Here is a 7,968-nt window from a genome sequence, read left to right as displayed (position 1 = left end):
GCATATACATGAATTCCATAAATATATGTACTAGTGTTATTTTGCATATTAAAAAAATATAGAAATGCTATTACACTATATATTCTTTAGCAGCTTGCTTTTCAATATTGTTTCTAAGATTCACTCATGTTCATACATTTAGTTTTAAGTTTTTCATTTTAACTACTGTATAGTCTTTTTTGTTATATGAACAAATAAATGTTTGTCTAGAATCCCACTAACAGACATTTAATTTTCTTCCTTTATTTCTTTTTCTGTTAAAACCAATGCTGCTATGAGCATTTTGGTAAGCTTCTCTTTGTATACATGTGTGAATAGTGTATATCTAGTAGTAGAATCACTGGGTTAAAAGGTATGCACGTCTTCAATTTTCTTTGATATTCCAAATTGCTTGTTAATGTGGTTGAACCAATTTCCACTCTGCCAGGATTATATGATCTTCATTAACACTTTTAATTTTACCCAATGAGAGGCATGTGAAACTGTTTGTGTTTTCAAGTTGCATTTTTCTGAATAAATGTGAAGTTTAGCATCTTTCAGCATGTTTACTGGCTATGTGGTTTCCCTGTGGGTGAAAGTTTTGTCATATCTCTAATGGTTTTGTACCATGTCAACTTGGCTAGGTTAGACCTATGTTTCCCAGAATCCCTTTCTCTGTATGGTTCCAGTTTAGAGTTGGCCAAACTGAAAGTTGTATGAGATTTGGAAGGTAGAAGTGAAGCAGCTGGCATCTTGCTTTTAAGTTTATTATGATTTTTGACGTGGTGAGAAATAGATGCAGAGATGTCCGTGGTTTCCACCTTGTCCTTTCTTTTCCCCACTATATTTAACTCCTCTTCATGATTGCTAGCCCTGATGATCAGTCGTGGTCCTAAGCTCCACACCGGATCCAGAAGCAGTGGCCTTCCATAGGCCTCTCCACTAACATCCCTTTGTGTTCTCACTTCAGCAAATGGGAGCACCTGGCTTCAGGAGCGCTAGTTAGTGAATTGTCTCTGATTCTTCAATTTCTTCCTTTGGATCTTTGTTTTCCAGATTCCCCTACAGTTGTGTAAGTTCTTATTACTCTAATAAGCTTCTCAGGCAAAACAAAACTATAGAAACTGGAAGCAATCAGAAAGTCATGAGAACCTAACAGGCTAAGATCTGAGAGAGAAGAGAGGGACTGAAATTAGCCCAACATCTGGCATAGCTTTTTTGCCAAATATTAAGCATCTTTCCAGATTCTAAGATGAGTATAATAGAAGCAGAGTAGAGGGTAAACCAGGTGAAAGGTGACCAAGAGGCCAAGAAACTAAGCAAAGCTTTAGGCAGTCTCATAGTACCGGGGTGGAAAGAGAGGGAAGGAGAAAAAAATTAGAGTATGAAGGTTTCCAAGGAGAAGGGGCCCTGGTACAGACTTTAGCTTTTAATTGGATGATTGAATGGGTGTGCTTTATGAGTGATTGCTCACAATAATAGAACAGAATTGACAAAACTGAAGCCCAGGTTTGTACAGACTGTATAATCTGCCCCCACATGCCTTAATAGAGGAACAGAAGCAAAATTAAATCCTTTATAGAGAAAGATACCATAATTCTGGTCCTTAAATTATTTCTAGAAATTTTCATATAAAATATCCTACACTAAATAAAACTACTGTATATTCAACTGTATAAAAATAAAATTGATACCAAGAAATACATTCTAATGAGCAGAAACCAATAGATTAAAAAAAAACAGTAGAAATAAACACACAGGAAATACATATAGTATTGGAGTTTACTTACAGGGGCTTTAAAATAACTGTGATTAAGATATTTAGGAAAATGGAAGAAAAGAATTTTACCAGAAAGTTAAAATTCACAAAAAGAAATCGAAGAAAAATTTAGAACTAAAATATAAAATAATGAAATCTGAGGACTCGGTAGGTGAGTTTAAAGCTGATTAACATGGATGAAGGAGGACTGGCAAACTGAAGCACCAAGAGAAAAAATATGGTAAAACATAGATAAGAGACACATGAACACATAGTGAAAAGTTATAACATATATGCAATTGATCTCTATTAGGAGCAGAGAGCAAATTGGGAAAGAATCAATATTTGAAGAGATAAATGCTGACATTTTTGCAAAAGTGATGAAACATCTATAGCCACATATTTAAGAATCACAACAGATCCAGAGCAGGTTAAGTACAAAGAATATCACATGTGGAAGCATCATAGGTAAATTTCCTGAAAATCAAAGGGAAAAAATTCTTCAAATCAGCTAATAAAAATATTAGATATTTTTAAATATAATTTAACAAGTTGAGCCCAAGAGTTACAAAGAAATGCAAAGGACCAAAAACAGCCAAGACATTCTTGAAGGGGAAAATCTCTTGAGGATTTTGAGTGTAGAAAAACATTTTAAAAACAGGACACAAAAAAAATGTTGATAAGTAGCATTACATTAAAATGTTGTTCATCAATAGATACCTTTAAGAGAGTGACACAAAGAGTGGAAGAAGATATTTGCTAACAAATATGACTGGTAAGAAAAAGAAAGACAAATGAATAGAAACATGGATGAGAGATGTTTACTGGCACTTTAAAAGTTTAGACTAACCAAGTGGCCATTGCACATATGAAACTGTTCACCGCATTAATCATCAGGGAAATTCAAATTGTGAGGCTCTTCTATACTCACCAGAATGGTTTAAATTTATAAAGTATCATAAAGCTTTGTTATGGAGAGATGTGGAATAACTGGATTTATCATACAAGGTTGGAAAAGGATTGGTATAAGGACTTTGGAAAAGAATTTAGCATGATGTCTTAACCTTGAATATACATATTCCTGAAGACCAGCAATTTCCCGTCAATAGAATGCATTAAAAGACCTTTTCAAAAATATTCTTGACTATTTTATTTTGTATTAGCCAACAGAAACAACCCAAATGTCTATTAAACACAGAATGGGCAATATGTTTTTAAATTCATTTTATTGAAGTATAGTTGATTTACAATGTTGTCTTAATTTCTGCTGCACAGCAAAGTGATTCAGTTATGCATATATATATTCTTTCTCATCTGCTTTTCCATTATGATTTATTATAGGATATTGAATATAGTTCCCTGTGCTATACAGTAAGACTTTGCTGTTTATTCTGTATATAATAGTTTGCATCTGCTAATCCCAAACTCCTAATCCCTCCCCACCCCCCTCCCCCTTGGCAACCACGAGTCTGTTCTCTGTCTGTGAGTCTGTTTCATAGATAGGTTCATTTGTCTCATATTTTAGATTCCACATATAAGTAATATCATATGGTATTTATCTTTTGCTGTCTGGCTTACTTCACTTAGTATGGTAACTTCTAGGTCCATCCATGTTGCTGCAAATGGCATTATTTCATTCTTTTTTATGGCTGAGTAATACTCTAGTGTGTGTGTGTGTGTATGTGTGTGTGTGTGTGTGTCTATCTCACATCTTTAACCAGAATGGGTAAAATTCGATATATTCATACAACAAAATACTTCATAGCAATGAACAAGAATGAACCCTACCTAAATAATAACTCTAAAAAGAAAATACAGACTTCTGCTCAAGACGGATGCACCATGGAGAGCAGGGGTGGGAGGAGGGGAAATAACAAGACCTCACAGTCCCCTGTGCCATGCAACATAATGTAGCAGCACCACTTAAATACCTTCTGAAACCAACAGGCCTAAGTGTTTAAAAAAGGCTCCTCAGAACTTCCCTGGTGGTCCAGTGGCTAAGACTCCACGCTCCCAAAGCAGGGGCCCAGGTTCGATCCCTGGTCAGGGAACTAGATCCCACATACCACAACCAAGAGCCTGCATGCGGCAATGAAGATCCTGCTTGCTGCAACTAAGACCCGGCACAGCCAAATAAATAAATAAAATAAAATAAAATAAATATTTAAAAAAATAGAAAGGCTCCTCAAATGTTGATTGGGGCTGGATGATTAAGAAGCGGAACGGGGGGAAGTGTACCCAGCAACTCCCTAAGGCTCTTCTAGCGGCTTCCACGCCGCAACATGGCAGGACAGACACCAGCCCCGCCGTTTTCCCTCGGTGGCTCAGAGGGCAACGCTGAGGGAGCTTCATCCTGAGGTCGCAACTGTGAGTAATGGTGGGCAATGTGAAAAATACGATATTAAATTTAAAAAGTATCTATCTGGGGGCAGTCTTTCTGCCAGCACCTGAAACCTGGCATCAAGTGGGAGCTGGCCCTTCTGGAACATGGGCAGGGCTTTGCAAAAGAGTGGGTGGGGTAGGGGAATTCTGCTTCTATGTGAGTTTGTAGAAAATGGGAAAGAGTGGTGCCTTTGCCCTAACAAGAAAATTCTAGATAAACTACAGAATCATAATTTTTCTTAAACCCATCCTAGAGCTGAGATTTTAGGATAGCCAGGTGGCCTGAAATCTGAGGAACGCCAGATCCTTTAAGGACAGTAGATCAGTGAGGCTGCTCCTTTCTGATTTAGTTCTAGATGCTCCAAGAGAGCATCAGGGAGTTCCTTAGGCAGAAAGCCATATAAATGCTAATTTGCCCCAGGCAAGGTCCCTTCTTTCAAAATTTGAGATTGCTCCAAATTTTTGTTTTTCATCTCTGTTCAAAAGATAGTTAAAATTTTTTTTTCTTCAGAATTTATAATTGCTCCAAGTAGAAGACTTGGTTCAATGCAAGCAACCCCATCACTATTAGAAACTTGCAATTACATTTTTATCTTGATTTTTATCAAATAACTTTGTTAAACTTTCTTGCTATCTTACAGACTTTTTAACCTACATTTAATATTTAAAATATACAATGCATAATGTCTGAGAAGAACAATTATAGTCTCTCCTTTTTAATCTTTCTGTATGCCTTAGTTTTTTATTTCATTTTTATATTATATTGGCGAGAACCTCTGGAAAAAAACGTAAAAATAATCACTGAAAGCAAATGTTCTTGTCTTATTCCTGATCTTAAAAAAAAATTCCGCCCTCACCCACTGCCGACGACCTGTCTTGTCGCCTGCACGCCGTGCCACTGCCTCACAGAAAGGCTTTGATTGCCCGCAGTCCTTCGCCAGATAAGGCCAGTGTCCAGGGCCCTGGTTCCTAATCTCACTCAGGCTTATGCCAAAGATGTAACATCTGGTGCAGATGCCCGACCTTAAGGCTTCAAGGTGTAGACCTTTTAGCCGATGCTGTAACTGTTACTGTGGGGTCCAAGGGAAGGACAGTGATTACTGAGTTGGGGAAGTCCCAAAGTGACAAAAGATGGACTGTTGCAAAGTCCATTGACTTTAAAAATGTTGGCGCTAAACTTGTTCAAGATGTTGCCAGTAACACGAACGGAGAGGCTGGGGATGACACCACTACTGCTACTGTACTGGCACGCTCTATCTCCAAGGAAGGCTTCGAGAAGGTTAGCAACGGTGCTAATCCAGTGGAAATCAGGAGAGGTGTGATGGTAGCTGTTGATGCTGTACTTGCTGAACTTAAGAAGCAGTCTAAACCTGTGACAACCCCGAAAGAGATCGCCCAGATTGCTACGATTTCTGCAAATGGCGACAAAGAAATTGGCAACATCATTTCTGATGCGATGAAAAAGGTTGGAAGAAAGGGCGTTATCACAGGAAAGGATGGGAAAACACTGAATGATGAACTAGAAATTATTGAAGGCATGAAGTTTGATAGAGGGTATATCTCTTCATACTTTATTAATACATCAAAAGGTCAGAAATGTGAAATCCAAGTTGCCTATGTTCTTTCGAGTGAAAAGAAAATTTCTAGTGTCCAGTCCATTGTTCCTGCTCTTGAAATTGCCAACGCTCACCGTAAGCCCTGGGTCATAATTGCTGAAGATGTGGATGGAGAAGCTCTAAGCACACTTGTTTTGAATAGGCTGAAAGTTGGTCTTCAGGCGTTAGCAGTCAAAGCTCCAGGTTTTGGTGACAATAGAAAGAACCAGCTCAAAGACATGGCTATTGCTACTGGCGGTGCAGTATTGGGAGAAGGACTAACTCTAAATCTTGAAGATGTTCAGCCTCATGACTTAGGAAAAGTTGGAGAGGTCATTGTGACCAAAGGTGATGCCATGCTCTTGAAAGGATAAGGTGACAAGGCTCAAATTGAAAAGCATATTCAAGAAATCCTCGAGCAGTTGGATATCACAACTAGTGAAAATGGAAAGGAAAAAGTGAATGAACATCTGGCAAAACTCTCAGATGGTGTTGCTGTGCTAAAGTTTGATGGGACAAGTGAGGTTGAAGTGAATGAAAAGAAAGACAGAAGTACAGATGCCCTTAATGCTACCCAAGCTGCTGTTGAAGAAGGCATTGTTTTGGGAGGGGGCTGTGTCCTGCTTCGGTGCCTTCCAGCCTTGGATTCAATAACTCCAGCTAATGAAGATCAAAAAACTGCTATAGAAATTATTTTAAAAACACTCAAAATTCCTGCAATGACCACTGCTAAGAATGCAGGTATTGAAGGATCACTGATAGTTGAGAACATTTTGCAGAGGTCTTCAGAAGTTGGTTATTATGCTATGCTTGGAGATTTTGTGAATATGGTGGAAAAAGGAATCATTGATCCAACTAAGGTTGTAAGAACTGCATTACTGGATACCGCTGGAGTGGCCTCTCTGTTAACTACAGCAGAAGTTGTAGTCACAGAAATTCCTAAAGAAGAGAAGGATCCTGGAATGGGCAGAATGGGTGGAATGGGAAGTGCTGTGGGAGGCGGCATGTTCTAATTCCTAGAATAGGGCTTTACCATCATTAATGAGCTGTGAGAGGAAGCCCGAGGCAGCGTTCCTCACCAGTAACTTTAAGAGAGGTCTGCTGAAGGAGATGACTGAAGAAAAGGCTGGCTGATGTTTAAGAAAATCACTATAACCATCAGTTACTGGTTTCAGCTGACAACATAGAACGGTTTACTGCTGTCATTGCCCATGCCTACTGATAATTTATTTTGTATTTTTGAATAAAGACACTGTTACATTCCTGGTAAGTGAGTATAAGAGCCATGTACCAATGTACTGCTTTCAACTTAAATAACTGAGGCATTTTTACTACTATTCTGACAAAATCAGGATTTTAGTGATTGCCATCAACAGATGAGAAGCTAAGAAGCAGCCTTTCTGTGGAGAGTAAGAATAATTGGGTTCAGAGTAGACCAATATCCAATTATGTAACAACCTTTGTGAAATAACAATTGTTTAAAGTTAAAAAAAATTCCAAGTTTTCACCATTAAATATTATGTATGCTGCAAAATGTGGTAGATACTATTTATAGTTATGCAAATTTCCTTCAATTCCTAGTTTGCTGTTTATTATCACAAAGAGCGTACTGAATTTTATTAAATATTTGATCTTCATCTACTGTGATATTTATATGATTTTTCTTCTTCAAATTATTGTCATAGAGTGTTATTATGTGGGTGGATGTACGGATTATCTAATGTTAAAGCAACCTTGTATTCCAGGGATAAATCCAGATTTGTGATGATATATATACAAACGTGTGTGTGTGTGTGTGTGTGTGTGTGTGTGTGTGTGTGTGTGTGTGTGTGTGTGTGTGTGTGTGTGTGTGTGTGTGTGTGTGTGTGTGTGTGTGTGTGTGTGTGTGTGTGTGTGTGTGTGTAGTAATGTGTTAATTCTGGATTCAACTGGCTTTTTTTTTTTTTTTGCGGTACGCGGGCCTCTCACTGTTGCGGCCTCTCGCATTGCGGAGCACAGGCTCCGGACGCGCAGGCGCAGAGGCCCTGGCTCACGGGCCCAGCCGCTCCGCGGCATGTGGGATCTTCCCGGACCGGGGCACGAACCCAAGTTCCCTGCATCGGCAGGCGGACTCTCAACCACTGCACCACCAGGGAAGCCCTCAACTGGCTATGTTTTAAAGAATTTTTATATTATAATGAGCTAAGAGGCTTCAAGATGGCGGACGAATAAGACGCGGAGATCACCTTCCTCTCCACAAATACATCAGAAATA

General features: G+C 38.7%; 1 pseudogene; it reads left to right on the top strand.

Moving 5' to 3' along the window:
• Positions 1-4,803: 4,803 nt before the first annotated feature.
• LOC115846427 (60 kDa heat shock protein, mitochondrial pseudogene) lies at positions 4,804-7,147 on the top strand (annotated as a pseudogene).
• The last annotated feature ends 821 nt before the right edge of the window (positions 7,148-7,968 follow it).

Source organism: Globicephala melas, chromosome 5 (assembly GCF_963455315.2).
Source record: "Globicephala melas chromosome 5, mGloMel1.2, whole genome shotgun sequence".
NCBI lineage: Eukaryota > Metazoa > Chordata > Mammalia > Artiodactyla > Delphinidae > Globicephala > Globicephala melas.
The sequence above is the reverse complement of the archived record's forward strand: the minus strand, read 5'-3'. Positions and strand labels throughout refer to the sequence as shown.